Source organism: Danio rerio, chromosome 6 (genome assembly GCF_052040795.2).
Source record: "Danio rerio strain M-AB ecotype USA chromosome 6, GRCz13ab, whole genome shotgun sequence".
Taxonomy (NCBI): Eukaryota; Metazoa; Chordata; class Actinopteri; order Cypriniformes; family Danionidae; genus Danio; species Danio rerio.
In genome coordinates, this window is record NC_141026.1 from 45,237,814 (window position 1) to 45,255,000 (window position 17,187).

General features: G+C 34.9%; 1 protein-coding gene across 47 annotated transcripts in view; it reads right to left on the minus strand.

Moving 5' to 3' along the window:
* The window catches only part of lrrn1 (leucine rich repeat neuronal 1), a 126,438-nt gene that overhangs the window by 3,354 nt on the left and 105,897 nt on the right, over window positions 1-17,187 (minus strand). For 17 of the 47 annotated variants that reach the window (XM_087255849.1, XM_087255860.1, XM_087255853.1 and 14 more), the window contains one exon: window positions 16,620-16,746. The exons of 28 other annotated variants lie outside the window; for them this stretch is intronic. The gene's annotated coding sequence lies outside the window, so the exon portion shown is untranslated. 47 annotated transcript variants of the gene reach the window in all.

Here is a 17,187-nt window from a genome sequence, read left to right on the forward strand (position 1 = left end):
AAAATCTTCAAACAAGATTAAATGACTCTTTACTTTTACTAATTATTTTTGTACTCACATTAAAATGCTCCTCTATTCAAGGTAAACTTTAAAAATATATATTTTTAATATATAAAACGCTTTTTCAACTAAACAAAATGCAGAAAAAATATAAAGCTTCTCAAAAGTAGATAACTATAAAAAAAAAAAGATATCAAACTTTAAAACAAAAATACCTAATCAATAATAATTTTTCATGAGAATTGTTTGATATTTCTCTAAATCAGAGGTGTCCAAACTTTTTCTTACGAAGGGCCAAAAACCAACCTTGATTGAGGCTATTGGGATGAAGGTATGTACTGACTGCAATGGGTAATTTCATAATTTATTTAATAATTATTAATAAATAATTAAAGCAAATAATTGCTTTATTTTAACTAATAAAGTAGAGTATTATTACAGTAAAAACAAAACAATGACTAGTTACACTAGTTTTTGCCTTGGTTTGCTCACCAATGTCTTCTGCATAGTTCTTTATCCATCGAGTGACATTGTTTACATTTTTAAAAATTTGCTTCATATACTATAAAACAAACAAAAAAAGGTTATGTCAAATTAGAAATGACAATCTGGCATTTGCCCCAGACCTCTTCATCCTTCTCACTTTCTTCTCAGATGGGATGGTGGGCCAAATCAAAGTTTACAATGGGCCCTTGGGCCCTACTTTGGGCATCTCTGCTCTAAATGCATCAAACTGTGTAGTATGTACAATACATTAGTACACAAATATAAATATACTACTTAAAAAAAAACAAAAAATGAGGATCTTATTTAATGCAGTCTAACAAATTTGAATGGATGGATCAAAGAGTAAACGAAAAAAGTGACGGAAAATGAAGTAAATATATTATTTCACAGGCGATCAAACAATTGTTTTGTAAACAAAGAATGAACATTAGTAAAAGTGTAAAAATGACTCATTTGCATTTATTCATAGATATTACTAAACAGGTTTTCATATAAGTTAAAAAATGCAGTATTAACTCTCTTTGCAGCATTTGTGTAAAACAAAATACATTAAAAAAGATATTATAATATACTATTCACATGTGAGCCATATGATATCATATTAGATCAATTATGCAAATTCAGTAGATTCCCAAGTACGATTTAACACTAGAAGTGTTTATAAGGTTTGGAAGGAAATAAACAAGCATCCATTGCAAGCAAAAAAGTGTCATTATTGTGTCTTTGACAGAGCAGCGAACGGGGCATCTGTTGTCCCATATGGTGCTAATGCTGACTCAATCACACAAACAGCAAGCCAGAGGGATTTAGTCCATGCCAAATACCACCTACAGTACATTAAGAACAGATACTCCTCCACAAAAGTAGCTCAGCGTTGGTAATGTTTTTTTTTTTTAACACCAATAATCAAAACAACTGATACACACTTAAAACAATTTAAGACAAATAATCTTAAAAATGTCTCGCATCATATGTAAATTACACAAGGCACCCATATGCCAACTTAACTTAAGCAACATGCACACTTTAGAGCTGAATCCTCTAAAAAATACAGCTCAAACACTGATACTTCAAGTCTCATACTGCCAAGAAAATGAATGGAGGAAACATGGTACAGCTGGTGTAAATGAGTGCTTTAATGTGAGAATGGAAATCAATAAGAGGCCTGATCTCCCCCCTGTGGCCAAAGGAGCATCAGGGCAATTTAGACTGAAAGCTGACTGTAACTGCCGGTATCAGCAATTCTCATAAAAGAGTGAACTACACAGATGGGACCCGGCCTGTGATATCAAAGTTATCAGCACCATCCTTAAAGCGTTTTCGGAATGCAATACCGAACGATACCCCACTCTGAAAACGGCACTAAAGTACAGTACAGACTGAAGCCAAATCAACAAAGTTATCCGGGGGTGACTTTGGCAATTCACTATTTTAAAGCTGCAAAATAAGTCCATTCCATTCATACTGTATCACTGGCTCGGGCAAGAAAAATGAAATACATTATCTAATTATCTAGGTTGTAATACAGTATATCACACAGCGAGATGTGAAATATCTTAATAAGGTAATTAAGATGAAACATTAAACTAATCTGTAAAATTTAAAGAGGGGCAAATGAATGAAATATAGGAGGACTCAAGTGTTCCATCATTTTCCAAGAATAGCAACTAATTAACTCATTTTTTACTAGAACATGGACATTGCGTTTAATGGCACTCAATCTGAAAGATGTTAAGCAGTATCTTAAAGGGACAGAACATGTGAAAATTCTGCTAAAATTGTGCTCCGGTTTCCCCCACAGTCCAAAGACATGCGATAGGGGAATTGGGTAAACAAAATTGGCCTTAGTGTATGTGTGTGGGTGTGAATACGAGAGTGAATGGGTGTTTCCCATTACTAGGTTGCGGCTGGAAGGGCATACACTGCGTAAAAATATGCTGGAATAGTTGGCGGTTCATTACGCTGTGGTGACCCCTGATAAATAATTGACTAAGATGAAGGAAAATGAATGAATGAATATTTTGACCTACGTAATGTTTTGTATGTCACTGGACTTTAACTGTATGAACAAAAAGATTGAGTATATTTAGTGAAAGAACAAATGAAGCCATAAAGATTAGGGTGAGTAAACAAATCTGTTTAAATAGACACTAACATTACAGTATTTCCTTTTGTTTAAAACAAGTAAACAATGGGTTAAACGCACCCCTTATATACTGAAATTTTAACATGAATTCTCTTTCATTTCTACCAATATTGAGGTCAATCTCAGATTCAGCTCTTAATAGCAGTATTTACCAAAGTGGAAGCCAAAACCTTTTCAGTAAGTAGGATAAAGTAATCCAGAGATCACAATTTCATTTAAGACTGTATACCGGGGCTTAAAATTAAGCCACAATTTCTGCTCTGCATTTTTAGATTAAGGACTAGTTGTCTGTATTCAGACACCACTTTAGGTTCATTATGCCTGATCTAAGTCTTCTATTGATCAAATGGCCGCCAGTGTTTTAGAGGTCAAATAAACCTAAAGTTAGCCAGAGGCAAGACCACATGTTTATAAGGAAAAGATTATGTAAATGTTTTTCCTCTTTTAAAAAATGTCTGTGTACATTGTTGTCTAAAACCATTCATGTTTTTATTCATGTCTCCTTTATCTGAACCATACACTTAAGGTGTCTCTTCTAACATTCTGATGAGTAGATTCAGGTGTGTTTAAATAGGAAGAGGTTGAAAATGTGTACTGTTGGTGTGCCATTAGGAACAGTGTTGGGAAAACACTGTTTTATTAAATGATAAAAGTATCATCAGCAAAAACTTGCAAAAGTCATATGAATTGTATTTCCAGGACCCCCAAACTGCATTGTTCTGTAAACAATCAACCAAAAAACATTAACGTTTTACTTTTTTTGGGATAGGGATGCAAGGATTAACCGATTTCACAATTAACCACGCTTAATTCATTCATTTATTCACTTTCTTGTCGGCTTAGTCCCTTTATTAATCCGGGGTCGCCACAGTGGAATGAACCGCCAACTTATCCAGCAAGTTTTTACGCAGCAGATGCCCTTCCAGCCGCAACCCATCTCTGGGAAACATCCACACACACACACACACACTCATACACTACGGACAATTTAGCCTACCCAATTTACCTGTACCGCATGTCTTTGGACTGTGGGGGAAACCGGAACACCCGGAGCTCCACACAGAAACGCCAACTGAGCCGAGGCTCGAACCAGCGACCCAGCAACCTTCTTGCTGTGAGGCGTCAGCACTACCTACTGCGCCACTGCTTCACCCACGCTTAATTCATCATGGTTAATTATTCGCAAAGGCTTCTCAACACCGTGTTTCTGCACTGAACAAAACTGGAACTAAACAAAACTGCAAAGTTCCGAGCTTGTACACTGAGGCTCATATGCACACACTGGATTAACTATGGCTGAGGCTATTAAGAAAGGGCCGTTCACATACTATGCCTTTAGCACGCGCAAGTTTGTTATTTCCAATGGAGGTGCATGACTTGTACGTGCATTTTGGGAGCGACGCGCTTCTTTTCTTTCTTTTTCTTGTTCTTGCTTTTCAGGAGCACCTAGTTGAAAAAATGGCACGGGTGCACCACGAGTTATGTGACAAGAACTGATCAGCTTCTTACTTGTATGGAATACACATTTCTACTCCAAAGAGAAAAAAAAGCTAAATAAAAATGTATTTTGTTATATTAAAAAATGAATACCATTTAATTTTGAAATTTGGTTGATCAAAAGTGTCTTTCAGACAGAGGTACAGCAGCCTTTGACTACATTTGTTCTCTTTACAACAAATACTTAGCCTATCCATTTTTTATTTACTTGTATTGTTATTTATTTATTTATTTATTCATTGTTTTGTCATTTATTTTCAGTGCAAAATGATTACTTATGTTAAAATGCCAAAAAAATCACTTATTTTTAAGTCCAAAGAGAAATGGACTATAGTTTGTTTTTTAATATTTTTGTGCAGTATTAATTGGTTACTGAGCCACAATAAATAACACTTTAAAATATGATGAGTTTTCATTTGATTTACTAAATCACTACTGAAATTAATGAATAGATATTATTTATGACAAACGTGAATATTCCTTAGACTATACTCATTCAAACAAGATCCATAATCATTGCATCCCTAGTTAAAAACAGTACTTATATAAGTTCCTATTGAAAATCACCTTTAACATTTTACAAACCAGTTTTGTGTGTGTGTGTGTGTGTGTGTGTGTGTGTGTGTGTGTGTGTGTGTGTGTGTGTGTGTGTGTGTGTTGAAAACAAGAAAACAGATATTTTGAAAATTTTATTAATCTGGGTCGCCACAGTGGAATGAACCGCCAACTTATCCAGCATATGTTTTACGCAGCAGATGCTCTTCCAGCCGCAATCTATCTCTGGGAAACATCTATACACACTTATTCACTACAGACAAAAACTCACGCGAATGCAGGGAGAACATGCAAACTTTACACAGAAATGCCGACTGACCCAGCCGAGGCTCAAACCAGCGACCTTCTTACTGGGAGGCAACTGCACTACCTACTGCGCCACTGCGTCGCCTCATTGACATATATAGTAGTAGAAACAAATACTATGGTGGTCAATGTTTGCAGGTTTCCACCATTCCTCAACATACAGTATCTTCTTTTGTGTTTAACACAACCAAAAAAAAAAAAACTCTCAAACATTCAAACTGGATTGGAACAAAGGAAATCTGAGATAATGATGGTAGAATTTTCATTTTAAGGGTGAATTGTGCCTTTGAAGTATAACCTAATACATTTAAATATAAGTTATCATCATATAAGGTTTCAAATTTTACTTCATAAGAAAGTTAAGGCAAACAGAAATCCTCTTTTCAAATGTCATCAGTGATATTTGGGGAAAGAACTATTTTGAGCATGATGTAAGAAACCAAATATGTTTTGCCCAAGGACCACACAAATAGGACACACAGATGATCCTCATAAATATTTACTATTTATAGGCAAAACAGGATCTGAATCCAAATCTGTGGAGCAAATTAACGGCTATTTACGCCATTCCAACCTAATTAGGTGAACTTCTGCAGGCAGCTTGCGTCCTGTTGTCCAAGCCGTCATCTCTAACTTCCTCTGGTCTTAGATAACAAATGACAGCTGTGAAATTCAATGGAAGCCTATTTGAAACACCTGCCATTTCAGATCACCAGCAGATGCAGATCTGGTCCCGGTACAGACTGAAGACTTCGTTTGAAAGGCATGTCTGATCTATGGGTTACTGTAGTGTCGGTTTCTGACAGGCTATTATTTCAAGTTGGAAGAAAATGTACACCTGGAGCTACTGGTTTATTTGAAGTGTACGCTGATGTTATGTTTACATGAACAAATTCAAGACCAGTAGACCAGCGTCACTTGCTATGGAAAATGTATATTGTGTGATCCCAAGAGACCCATGAGATCCATAATAGCATTTAGCAAAATACTGTCTCTAAAAAAAGTAAGGAATAATGCAGTTTTCCCTTTCGTTAATGCAATAATTCTAGATTTATGTAGTTCCAATGGCAGAACATTTAAGTATTTAATCATTAAGAAACACAGTTGCCAGTAAAAAGTGAAATAGACTGTAAATCATGTTTTAAAGCTTCTGCAAATGCATAAATGCAACTAGAAAATAAATAAAGAAATAAAACTCACTGAGAAAGACACAAACTAAAAAGTACAGGATTAAAATGAAGATGAAGAAAGCTAGTCATATGTACTGTAACACACAACACAATGCTGTGATTATATTACTGGCCGCTAGAGGGGGTTAAACTTTACAACATAACTATGGGAAATAATTAGACATACAATTTATTGGTTATATCTCTTGTTTTAGAGGAGAAATCTTTGTGCTACTTGTTGTTGTTTTTTGTTTTCAAATACTTATACGTATACATCACAATATATCGTCAGCATCGATAACGCAAAGTGTGCATGTGCAATAGTCACAATGCAAGATCTGAAATTTCGAGTTGGGATTATGTTTGACCAAAAACCTCATTTCAGAACATTCTGCCGTCATCACAAAGTTTTACATTAATGGAGAGAAAGTTTTTTTGTCAAGAAAACATAAACTTTTTGTAAACCAAAATTTATGTTTGTAACTTTAACAAATATTTATTGTGTTTCATTTTTTTTATACATAAAAACTATACAGCGTTATCGTTACAATATTCAATTGCTGTATCTAAATACAGTTACACTCTCCAGAAAACCATAGATTAAACCTATTTCACTAGTGTCTTTGCTGTATTCTATTTATATGTTTGTAATTTGCACTGCCCTATAAAATCATCCCAATTAGTCTCAAATTATGAATTCTAGAAAACTAAAATAAAGCTATTCATTCATTCATTCATTCATTTTCTTTTCGGCTTAATCTCTTTTTTCATCAGGGGTCACCACAGCGTAAGATAACCACCAACTAATCCAGTAAATGTTTTACACAGCGCATGCTCTTCCAGCTGCAACACATCACTGGGAAACACCCATACACTACAGCCAATTTAGTTTATTCAATTCATCATAGGGCATGTCTTTGGACTGTGGGGGAAACCAGAGCACCTGGAGGAAACCCACATGAACACAGGAAAAACATGCAAACACAGAAACACCAACTGACCCTGACGGGATTTGAACCAACAATCTTCTTGCTGTGAGGCGGCAGTGCTAACCACTGAGCCACCATGTTGCCGAAGATATCATTGATATGTAAATGATGTTATGTAAGTTCGGGTTCCAAATTTAGTTCTGCAAATTAAACATAAACTGAAGTTGTAAAAGCTAGTCTCAAAAATGATGTTTGCTGTTGTTCAAACTACTTACTTAAAATCAGCTAAAAAAAAAAAACAATTCTTGAGGTTTTTTTGTGAAAACTGTTTTTATTCAATCCACTTAAATTCGTAAAACCTAATAAGTTAACTTAATTCCTTCCTGTTGTCCCAACACAAATCGATTGTGTGGAACCCAACATCCTTACAGTGTAGCCCTAAGACCACATTTCACATTACATAAGCTCCTAAATAAACTCACTGTGCTTACTCGAGCACAGCATAGTGCAGTTTTCAAATCTCAACAGAAAATCAATATTTTAACTACTACAAACAACACTAATGGGTTTATTCTCCTATAAAAAAACAAGGAACACAAGCTTCAGCCACTAATGGCAAGGATCCACGCAAACATTAGAACACATCATTTGTTGCTCATTATTTGATTCAGTGATTCATCACTCATAAACAGCAGGAGAACAAAACTGTTGAGCTGCCACTGATATAAACATGGCCTGTTTGTTGATCTGTTTTCTACCGTCTACATACATGAAATATCCTTCCAGGAAACTCTTTTGCTTTCCCAAGCCTCTATACGCACACAGTTTGCTGCAAAAGCAAAGGAAACACCGGAAATACATTCCCTGCATACAATACGAAAATCCAAATAAACAAGTGGAGAAACCCAGAAGGCCTTTTAAAACAGCTCCAAATAAAAAAGAGAGAAAAAAATGACCGACTTGTCTGTAACTCTCAGCCTTTTCTCTGCTAATCTACCCTAGGGGTTCACTTCCTGAAAAAACTCTACAGAAAGAGAGTGAGAAATTAATGGTAATTAATTTTATTCTTGGATCAAAAAGGCTTTGCGAAGGGCCAAGAGAGCAGATCTTTTCACATCCAACATTGAAGACCCTTTCTGCTTGCCAACTCTTAATCTGAGGGGTATTATTAATTGCATGGTGAATCATAGCTTTTGCCCAGAGTTGAACCGTGGGGTAATGGCATGGGCGGTACAGTGCTGTGGAGACGGGGACTACTGTGAATGGCATAAAAACATTGATTTCCGATCAAATGGAGTCCTCTGTGTCACTGCACAAGGATGAGTGCTGAGGAGCAAATGCACAGGAACCCTCAAAGGCCTCATTTCAATTCATTTCAGCGCTGCGTATTTCAAACCATTGCATTCAGCCGATCACAGAATTTATAATAACTAAACATTAAAACCTTGAAAAGAATCATGACATACGTCTATAAACAAGTTGAATCTACCAGAACACTCAATGCATGGTTTATTATAATTTACACAATACAAAATATCATATAAAATTAAATATAACATAAAACTATGCTTGGTTAGTTGCAGTATTTTTAAAATTCAGAGGCCTGCATGCATGTTACAAACGTGATTTAAAATAAATATTTCATTCCACAACTATTTAAAAATGCATTACGCTCATAAAAATTACATTAGGTGATTCAAATCAAAATTCATACAGCTCTTGAGTATTTATAAGAGCAGTAAGGAACGTCTTTCTCTCCTTCACCTGCTGTCCAAACAGATCCTTCGCAAAGTGATATCTTAACCAGATTATGTTTGCAGAATTAGTCAAACAGCTGCTTGTTCAATCCCACTCTTTATCTCTGTGACAAACACAAAAGCCAGACTTGTTCCTTTCAGGCTTTTATGGGACTTCCGCTTGCTTCTAGACTTCAATGACTGACCAATAAATAACAAATACAGTAACAGGCCTTTTTACGTCTTACTTTGATGTCTAAAGTCATGGTAAAACAATAATTGCATTTTGGAAAAAAAAAAAAAAATACAACAACAACAACTTGATAATAGCATTTCAACTGTAGTGATTTTGAGACTAAAAACACAGTGAAAATAATTAATCATTGGATTTACAATTAGGTAAGTAGTTGCTAACTATTTATATGGGCTGAATTTAAACAAACAAATTCAATTTAGTAATGTTCAACTTCATTTGTTTGTATAAATTCAGCCCATATTAGTTTGTGCACACCAATTACCTTAAAAATGTAGTAAATCAAATTAATCATATTTGTAGCACAGCTATTTAAAATAAATACCTTTTTAATCCCCATTTTCCCTGGATTTGCAATTGATAGTTATGTATTTGAGTAAATCATTATTTTCTGCTAATTTCTGATGACACTTCATCAAAATTTAGAGCATAAATTGAGAACTGGTTAGAACGACAAAAAGATGGTTTCAAAAAATTTTTATATTTATTTTTAGACAATAGTATCATTCGCAGTTCTCAATTTATATAATATATATATATATATATATATATTATTATTATTATTATTATATTATTATTATATTACAGGCTCTTTTACATCTTACTTTGATGTCTACTGTGTTGAAACAAAATTGAAACTGCCATTTGTAGTTATGCATTTGAGTAAATCATTATTTTCTGCCAATTTCTGATCACATTTCATCAAAATTTAGAGCATAAATAGGGTATATGCAGAAGTATGCAGAAACACTTTATAATTTTGCAGTAAACTGGGTCAAGTGCTTCCAGTGAACTGTATGGAGTTGCAAAATCTGCACATTTAAGGTCTGTATTTGTTAAAGATCAAGAATACACTGCCTGATTGATATACGATATGAAGTGGGTCTCGGATTGTACAAGAATCACTGCATTAAACTCAATTTACTCAAAGAGTAATACAGCATTTGACATGCATGCCACCTAATTAAATCTTTTGCATGCTCTTATTTAATTTGTAAAACATTCCACATTATATATTATAAGCAAACGTTGTTGTTCTATTTAAAAAAAAATATAAACCAAGAGGCCTATATATTTTCTTTTCACACACACAAAAAAGTTACCTTTCACCCTAGATCATAACCACCTGCAGTCTGCACTATTGTATTAGTCTCATCATATGCCCGACATTTTCCTTACATTGTAGGTGCTCAAGAGGACGCTTCTCTTCAAATGTCAGAAAACAACTTCTGCACCAGACGCAACAGCTGCAACGAGGGGTGGCGTCCCCAGGGACAATACAGACCCCCTCCTCAAGACTCATTATACATCCTTCCCTGACTAAAAGACGTCTTCCCGTGTTTATTGTCTTTCCTGGGGAAGTTGTGGCGTCTTATTTCGAATGAGTAAGCAACCAAACATCTGCTAGAGTGCCTGGACATTGAGATGCAAATCACATTTCTGCATCGCCAACCAGACCCTGCGGTAAGCCAGCGATAACGCGATCAGATCAAAGTTTGAGATCGATTTCTGCAACAATTACAGTGTAAAATCACTCTCATGGAGCTAAATAGACTCTGTAACACTGTGGAGAATGCAAACGAATAATGAAGTAAATTTAGTATACTGTGATGCTGCAAATAGGATGCAACCATGCTTCTCACGTTCAATTCTACTTTAACGATAAATTAATTTGGTTCTGATATGAATCTTTAAAAAAAGTAGATTCCCTTCACATTCTGATCACTCCTCATACACACATCCATTGTGGTATTTTCTTTTACCAGGCTATTGTTCTGAGGTAATCCTGCATGGACTGTTTGGACTCTTTATAAACAAATCATGAATTACAATAATAATAAAAATAAACAAACATATACACAAATTTTGCCCTTCAACATCTCAAGCGCAACAGCCGGTGTGTCCTTGCTATTAAATGCAGTAAATCACAACGTATGGCAGGCCTCTTGTTCCTTAAAACTAGCAGTTATTTATGCCATTAGTAGTAGCAGCATTCACTAGTATGGACTCAAATTGCATTTATATTAGCTATCCCAAATAGTAATTAGAAACTATCACTGCATTCTAAATTTACACAATTTTGTGGTCAAATACACTAAACATTTTCTTTTAACTATCTGAAATGTTTCTAGCATTCAACGAAGAAGTGCTAAAAATGATAACATACCGTTTCAATATAGGATTTTCATAGCAATTTTATTTAAGAATTATATTTGGTGCCTTTCAGTGAACAGTACTTGTTTAACCCTTTTCCACCATAGGATTATTTTGTGTAATAGTAATTTATCACTTTAATTTTGTATATAGCTTCTTTACTGGCCTTAATAACCTTTAACATCCTTAGAAAATTTCCACTGGGAAAGAAAAAATGATTTTTATTGAGTTAAAAAAAGATTATTTTCATTATAATTAAGAGTGTAGTATGTAATAGCTATATTTAAAATCATAACTGCATTGCTTACTAAATGTTTAATAATAATTGTTATAATAATATTGATAAATGGGTCACTTAATGATTAATATGTAGGCTACCATTAATATGAAAAGAAACTGTAGTTTACTGAAATAAATGTTCAAACGGCTTGCCATATATCTAATCCATATAAGAAAACCCTCAAAAGCATGGCAACACAGTTACCTTCTTTTTCAAGGAACTTCAGGGAAACACGTTGTACGCTTTATTCCTTTAAGATTACAGCTTATCGTTAATAAGAACCCTTTTGCAAGTGGCTTATATTTTTATCACTGCACTGCGCACGATGGAACCTATTTATTTGCCCATGGTTCTGATTTGCCATGCACAGATGCTTTTTAAAAATCTGAAAATATACATACCTCTTCGGCTTTCCGATCTAGACGTTCCGAATGATACTGAAGTCCTCCCTGCGCGCAGACTGCTTCATGCACTTACTGTATCTACATACAGCATCTATGTCCTTGTGAACAGAAGATCGAGCGATGAATGAAAATCCATAGATAATCAACACCATCACGTCGTTTGTAAGTTCCGCGCGACGAACTGCTTCACAGCGGCATCGTCTCGTTACATCCACGCCGCGAATTTTCACCGTCCGCTGAGCGCATGGTCGAGTGTGCGTGGATCCTTCCTTGCAACGGGAATCCGCTGACTGGCTCCAGTCCACCGAGTCTCCGTGTTACTGTGGAGCCCGCGCTGCGTCGCCAAGCAAAATATGATGACAGCACCTGGCGCTGTCCGGGCGAGTCAGCTGATTCCAGAGCAGGCGATTGGTTGCCGGCCGGTGGCTGTCACTCGATTCCCAAGCAGAGCACCATCTGTTCGGGGATTGTTGTGATGCGAACAAAGGCGGGCGCAGGGGGAGCGCGGCGGGGATAAACGCGGGGCGTGGAGGCTCAATGTTGAGGAGGTGATGCTCCCTTATGAGGCGTCTTCCACAGGCTCCCTCCTCCTCCTTATGCTTGACGTATAGTGATGGAGGACTCTGCATGGTGTCCCACTCACCAAAGATTTACAAAGAGACAATGTGCCTTTGTTCGGGGCTTCACTTTGAGGAAAGTTTTTCTTCCTAATCCATCGATCTCTGTGCATTGTCCAGGCTCGAGGTGCCAGTTTTTAATAAAAATTTTATTTTGAAATTTTTTTAAATAAGTAGTTTGAACAATTAGCAATTTTTTGAGTGTATAGGCTAAATAAGTTAAATGTGTACATTGTTGATGTTAAAAATGTAGAATGTAGTTCATTAATAAACTTCTTGCTCTACTTAGCATGTCCAAATAAACAAACAAACGAGTAAATAAATTATTAAAAGAATAAATCTCATGGTGGGTGAAAACATTTTAAAGTTCATTTATTTGCCAGTTAATTAGCTTGCTCACAAAAAAACAAAAAAAAAAAAACAATATTAATAAGAAAAATCATGCAGCAAGTTTGAATGCCTCAAGTTTTGGGGTAGTTTCTAAATTATTTTTTAAAAGTTGTAAAATTAAAACTTATCTGATTCCTAAACATTATTGTACACAGTAAAAAAAAAAAAATCTATGGTTCCACACAATCGATTTGTGTTGGGACAATATCAAGGAATCAACTTATCTTATTATTTTTTACAAATTAAACATAATTAAACATAAAATAATTACATTGTCACCAAAAAAGTCTCAGGAATTGTGTTGTTTTAGTTCATTTTGAATAAATAGTTTGAACAAATGGCATTTTTGAGTGTGAGTAATCCCTAAAATGGCAACACGGTGGCTCAGTGGTGAGCACTGTTGCCTCACAGCAAGAAGGTCATTGGTTCGAGCCCTGGCTGGGTCAGTTAGCATTTCTGTGTGGAGTTTGCATGAATCTCCCTGTGTTCGTGTGGGCTTCCCAAACAGTCCAAAGACATGAGCTACAGGTGAATTGAATAAACTAAATTGGCTGTAGTGTATGTGTGTGAATGTGAGTGTGTGTGGATGTTTCCCAGTACTGTGTTGCAGCTGGAAGGGCATTCGTTGTGTAAAGTATATGCTGGATAAGTTGCCGGTTCATTCCACTGTGGCGACCTCTGATGAATAAAAGGACTAAGCCGAAGGAAATTAAATGAATGAATGAATGATCCCTAAAACATCAAAAATAACATTAATTTACTTTCAGATGGTTGTCAAGGGGTTGTGTGTCTTTTCCATATAGCTAAACTTAAAACCTAAAAACTAAAATAAAAAAATATATATACACAAATAAAAAATTATAAAAAATGTAAAAGTAACCATTTACCTTAGTTTAATTTTTTTTTTAAATATTACAAAAACAATAATAGTTATGACAGTAAAGACACCATTCTATTTCACTATACACTGAGAGTATTTACATTATTCTCTTTATTCTCTATTTCCACCTGGGGATACTCATCCCGAGGCCCCAAGAGATTATGCAGTGCCACTAAAGTGATCCAAGACCTGTGAAGAGATGATCCCAAGGTTTCCACAATCCCGGACTAGGCTGTAGCAGCTGCTGGTTATGGAGCAGTAGAAAGTATGCATCTGATTCTTGTGAGACTCCAAGGACAGACGAGTCTTTGCTGAGGTCCGGCATTCACCAGCCTGCGGCACCTAGACTGCAGCTCTGCACAAGATGTTTGGCCATATGAGAAATAGTTGTGCCCAACTGAGCCTGGGTTCTTTCAAGTTTTTTTCCCCCTTTACTTTTGCCAATTGGTGAAGTTTTTTCCTCGCCGGTGTCACCACTGGCTTGCATAGTTCATGACTTGTGAATTGGCATCGATGGATTACTCTTCAGTGTTTGGACTCTCAGCAGTGAATATTAAAACACACTGAACTAAACTTAAACTCTGAAAACTGAACTGACAGTTTCAATTCACTATAATCTTTGCTGTGAAGCTGCTTTGACACAATCTACATTGTAAAAGCGCTATACAAATAAAGACAATTTGAATTGAATATTGTTAACACTACTCATCATAATAACACTCAAATGCATAGCATGCAACTGAAATGTTTCTGCCTGATTCAAATGTACATACTGTAAGTGAACATCTAGTGATCTCTAGGGAATTCAGATCTCCCAATTACCCAGAGAGTGAATGAGTTCAAACCACTGGATGAATGCGTAGGCATCCTCTCTGAGTCACCTTCAGACATTTAAGTGAGGACTGGAGGCAAGTGGAGAACTGCCTCCCCCATAGTATGCTTTATCCCCACTGAGAGCTCCAGACAGATGGAGAGCTGTCGGTGTGTTTGTGTGTGTGCGTGGGTGAGAACTGATAACACTGGGAAACTTATTTGAGGTCATTGCTGCCCTGAAGGCCTTTGCTGGCAGGTAGATAGAGACACTATAGGTGCACTGGCAAGATCTGCATTGTGATGAGATAGTGAAGATCAAACACATGCATTTGCTACAGCTTTATCATAGAACAAAATCAAGCCATGATGAATCAGAAAATAATTGGCAAAACAACACTTCTACAGTATCTAACCTTATATAATGAAGCAACTAAATCAAAATGTTATCTCACTGATTGGATTTGCATCTAAATATGTTGTTTCAATGTTTTTACTTTAGTGAAGTCATTTCTGTATTCATGCCCTAAAGAAATTAAAATATGCTTTAGATTTGCTCACCGTAAGGCCATCTAAGATAAGACTTATTTTTTAATACAACATTAAAGAAGATTTTATTCTTGGTTATTCCTAAAATGTCAGAACAGGACTTTGAGAGTACAAAAAAAAAAAATAATAATAATAAATTAATGTCTGTTAAGATGCAGGTCTTAAAGCAAAATTATCTATTTAGCTGAACATTGTTCACAACATTTGTAACTTTATTCTTTTATCATGAGAATGTTCGTGACATGTCTATTTACATTTTATGAATCACCAAAGACCAAGTTTTCAGATAAATCAGCTTGATCTCACAAGGAAACATAAGTATTTGACGTTTTGTCAGTTCAGTGGCTAATTTGTATGAATTTGTACGAGTTCGATCATACGAAAATGTACAATTTTAAAAAGGAGGCATGGCACCCAACCTCATCCCTAACCCCAACTGTCATTGGGTGATGAGCAAATCATACTAAATTATATGAATTAGATTGTACGAATTCATACGAATTAGCCACTAAGTCATAAAGTTATGCATTGCTGTGAGATTGCGTTGGATATATATATATATATATATATATATATATATATATATATATATATATATATATATATATATATATATATATATATATATCTTCAGTGTTTTACTAAAGAAAAAACAAATCATCTTGTATTGTCTGAAGGTGATTAACTTTCCTTTTTAAAGTATGCCTCTATTTTGAGTATGTTTTTAAGGAGCCAGATTAATCTCAAAAATAATACATTTACAAAATATAATTCATTCATCCACAACACAACTGACATTTACAAAATCCAATTTGCAAATTCAAAAACATGATTCAAAAATACACAAATCCTTGTTGTAAATTCAAAACTCGATTCAAATATACACAAATGTAATTCATAAATTCAAAACACGATTCAAATATACACAAATCTAATTCGTAAATTCAAAACATGATTCAAAATACACAAACCATGTTGTGAATTTAAAACACGATTCAGAAATACAAAAAAAAAAAGAAAATATAATTCGGTAATTCAAATTACGATTTAAAAATACACAAATCCAATTCATTTGGCAAAAATATTTATGATTTTTAATTGTGAATTCACAAATTGTTTGTTGTATTCATGAATTGTGTTTTGAACTTATGAATTGGATTTTATAAGTGTGAATTGTGCTGTGCATTTATGAATTTTATCTTGTAAATGTATTTTTGAGACTGATCTATCTCCATATATTTTACCTTATTGATGTTTCATAGTCTTGCTTCAATTGAAGAAATATTTGGGTCACATGCATTGATTGAGGTATTGAGTTATTCCATTATTATTCCAGACAGTAAACAGGGCCAAGTATGTTTGCTTTAGATGATTTCTGCATACCAAGCAATGCTTGAAGAGTTAGTTCACCCAGAAAAATGAAACTTAATTACTCACCCTCATGCTGTTCAAAACCCAGAGACCTTGTTCATTTTCGGATCACGAATAATTTCGATATTTTAGATGAAAACTGAGAGCTCTCTGACCCTCCATATACAGCATCAATCCTGAGATGTTTAAAGTCCTAAAGGAACCAAAAGCTTTGTCAAAACAATCCATGTAGTTTAAATGGTTCAACAGCAAAGATTTATTTATTTTTTTTGGTGAACTAATCTTTCAACACCCTAGTCAACCCATAAATATACATAATATGCAACAGTCTGAATTCAAAATGCAATACAGCCTGATTTGTAAAATGCATACTTATATAGGTTCCAGTTATTTCTGGAATGTGGAAATTACAAACAGAACCATAAAATCCTGTCATCAAAATGGAATTGAATGTCTTTCACTTTTTTTGGATGAATACATCAAACATCTGCTTAAGGCAGCATTTGAACTAAATTATCATTTTTGTAAATATACTCTTTAAATTTGTCTACATGTCTGTGTGTCTTAGTCAACAAATGCTGTTTAACTTTAAAAAACTGTAAAAGAAAATGCAGTTCATATAGTTCCTAAAATG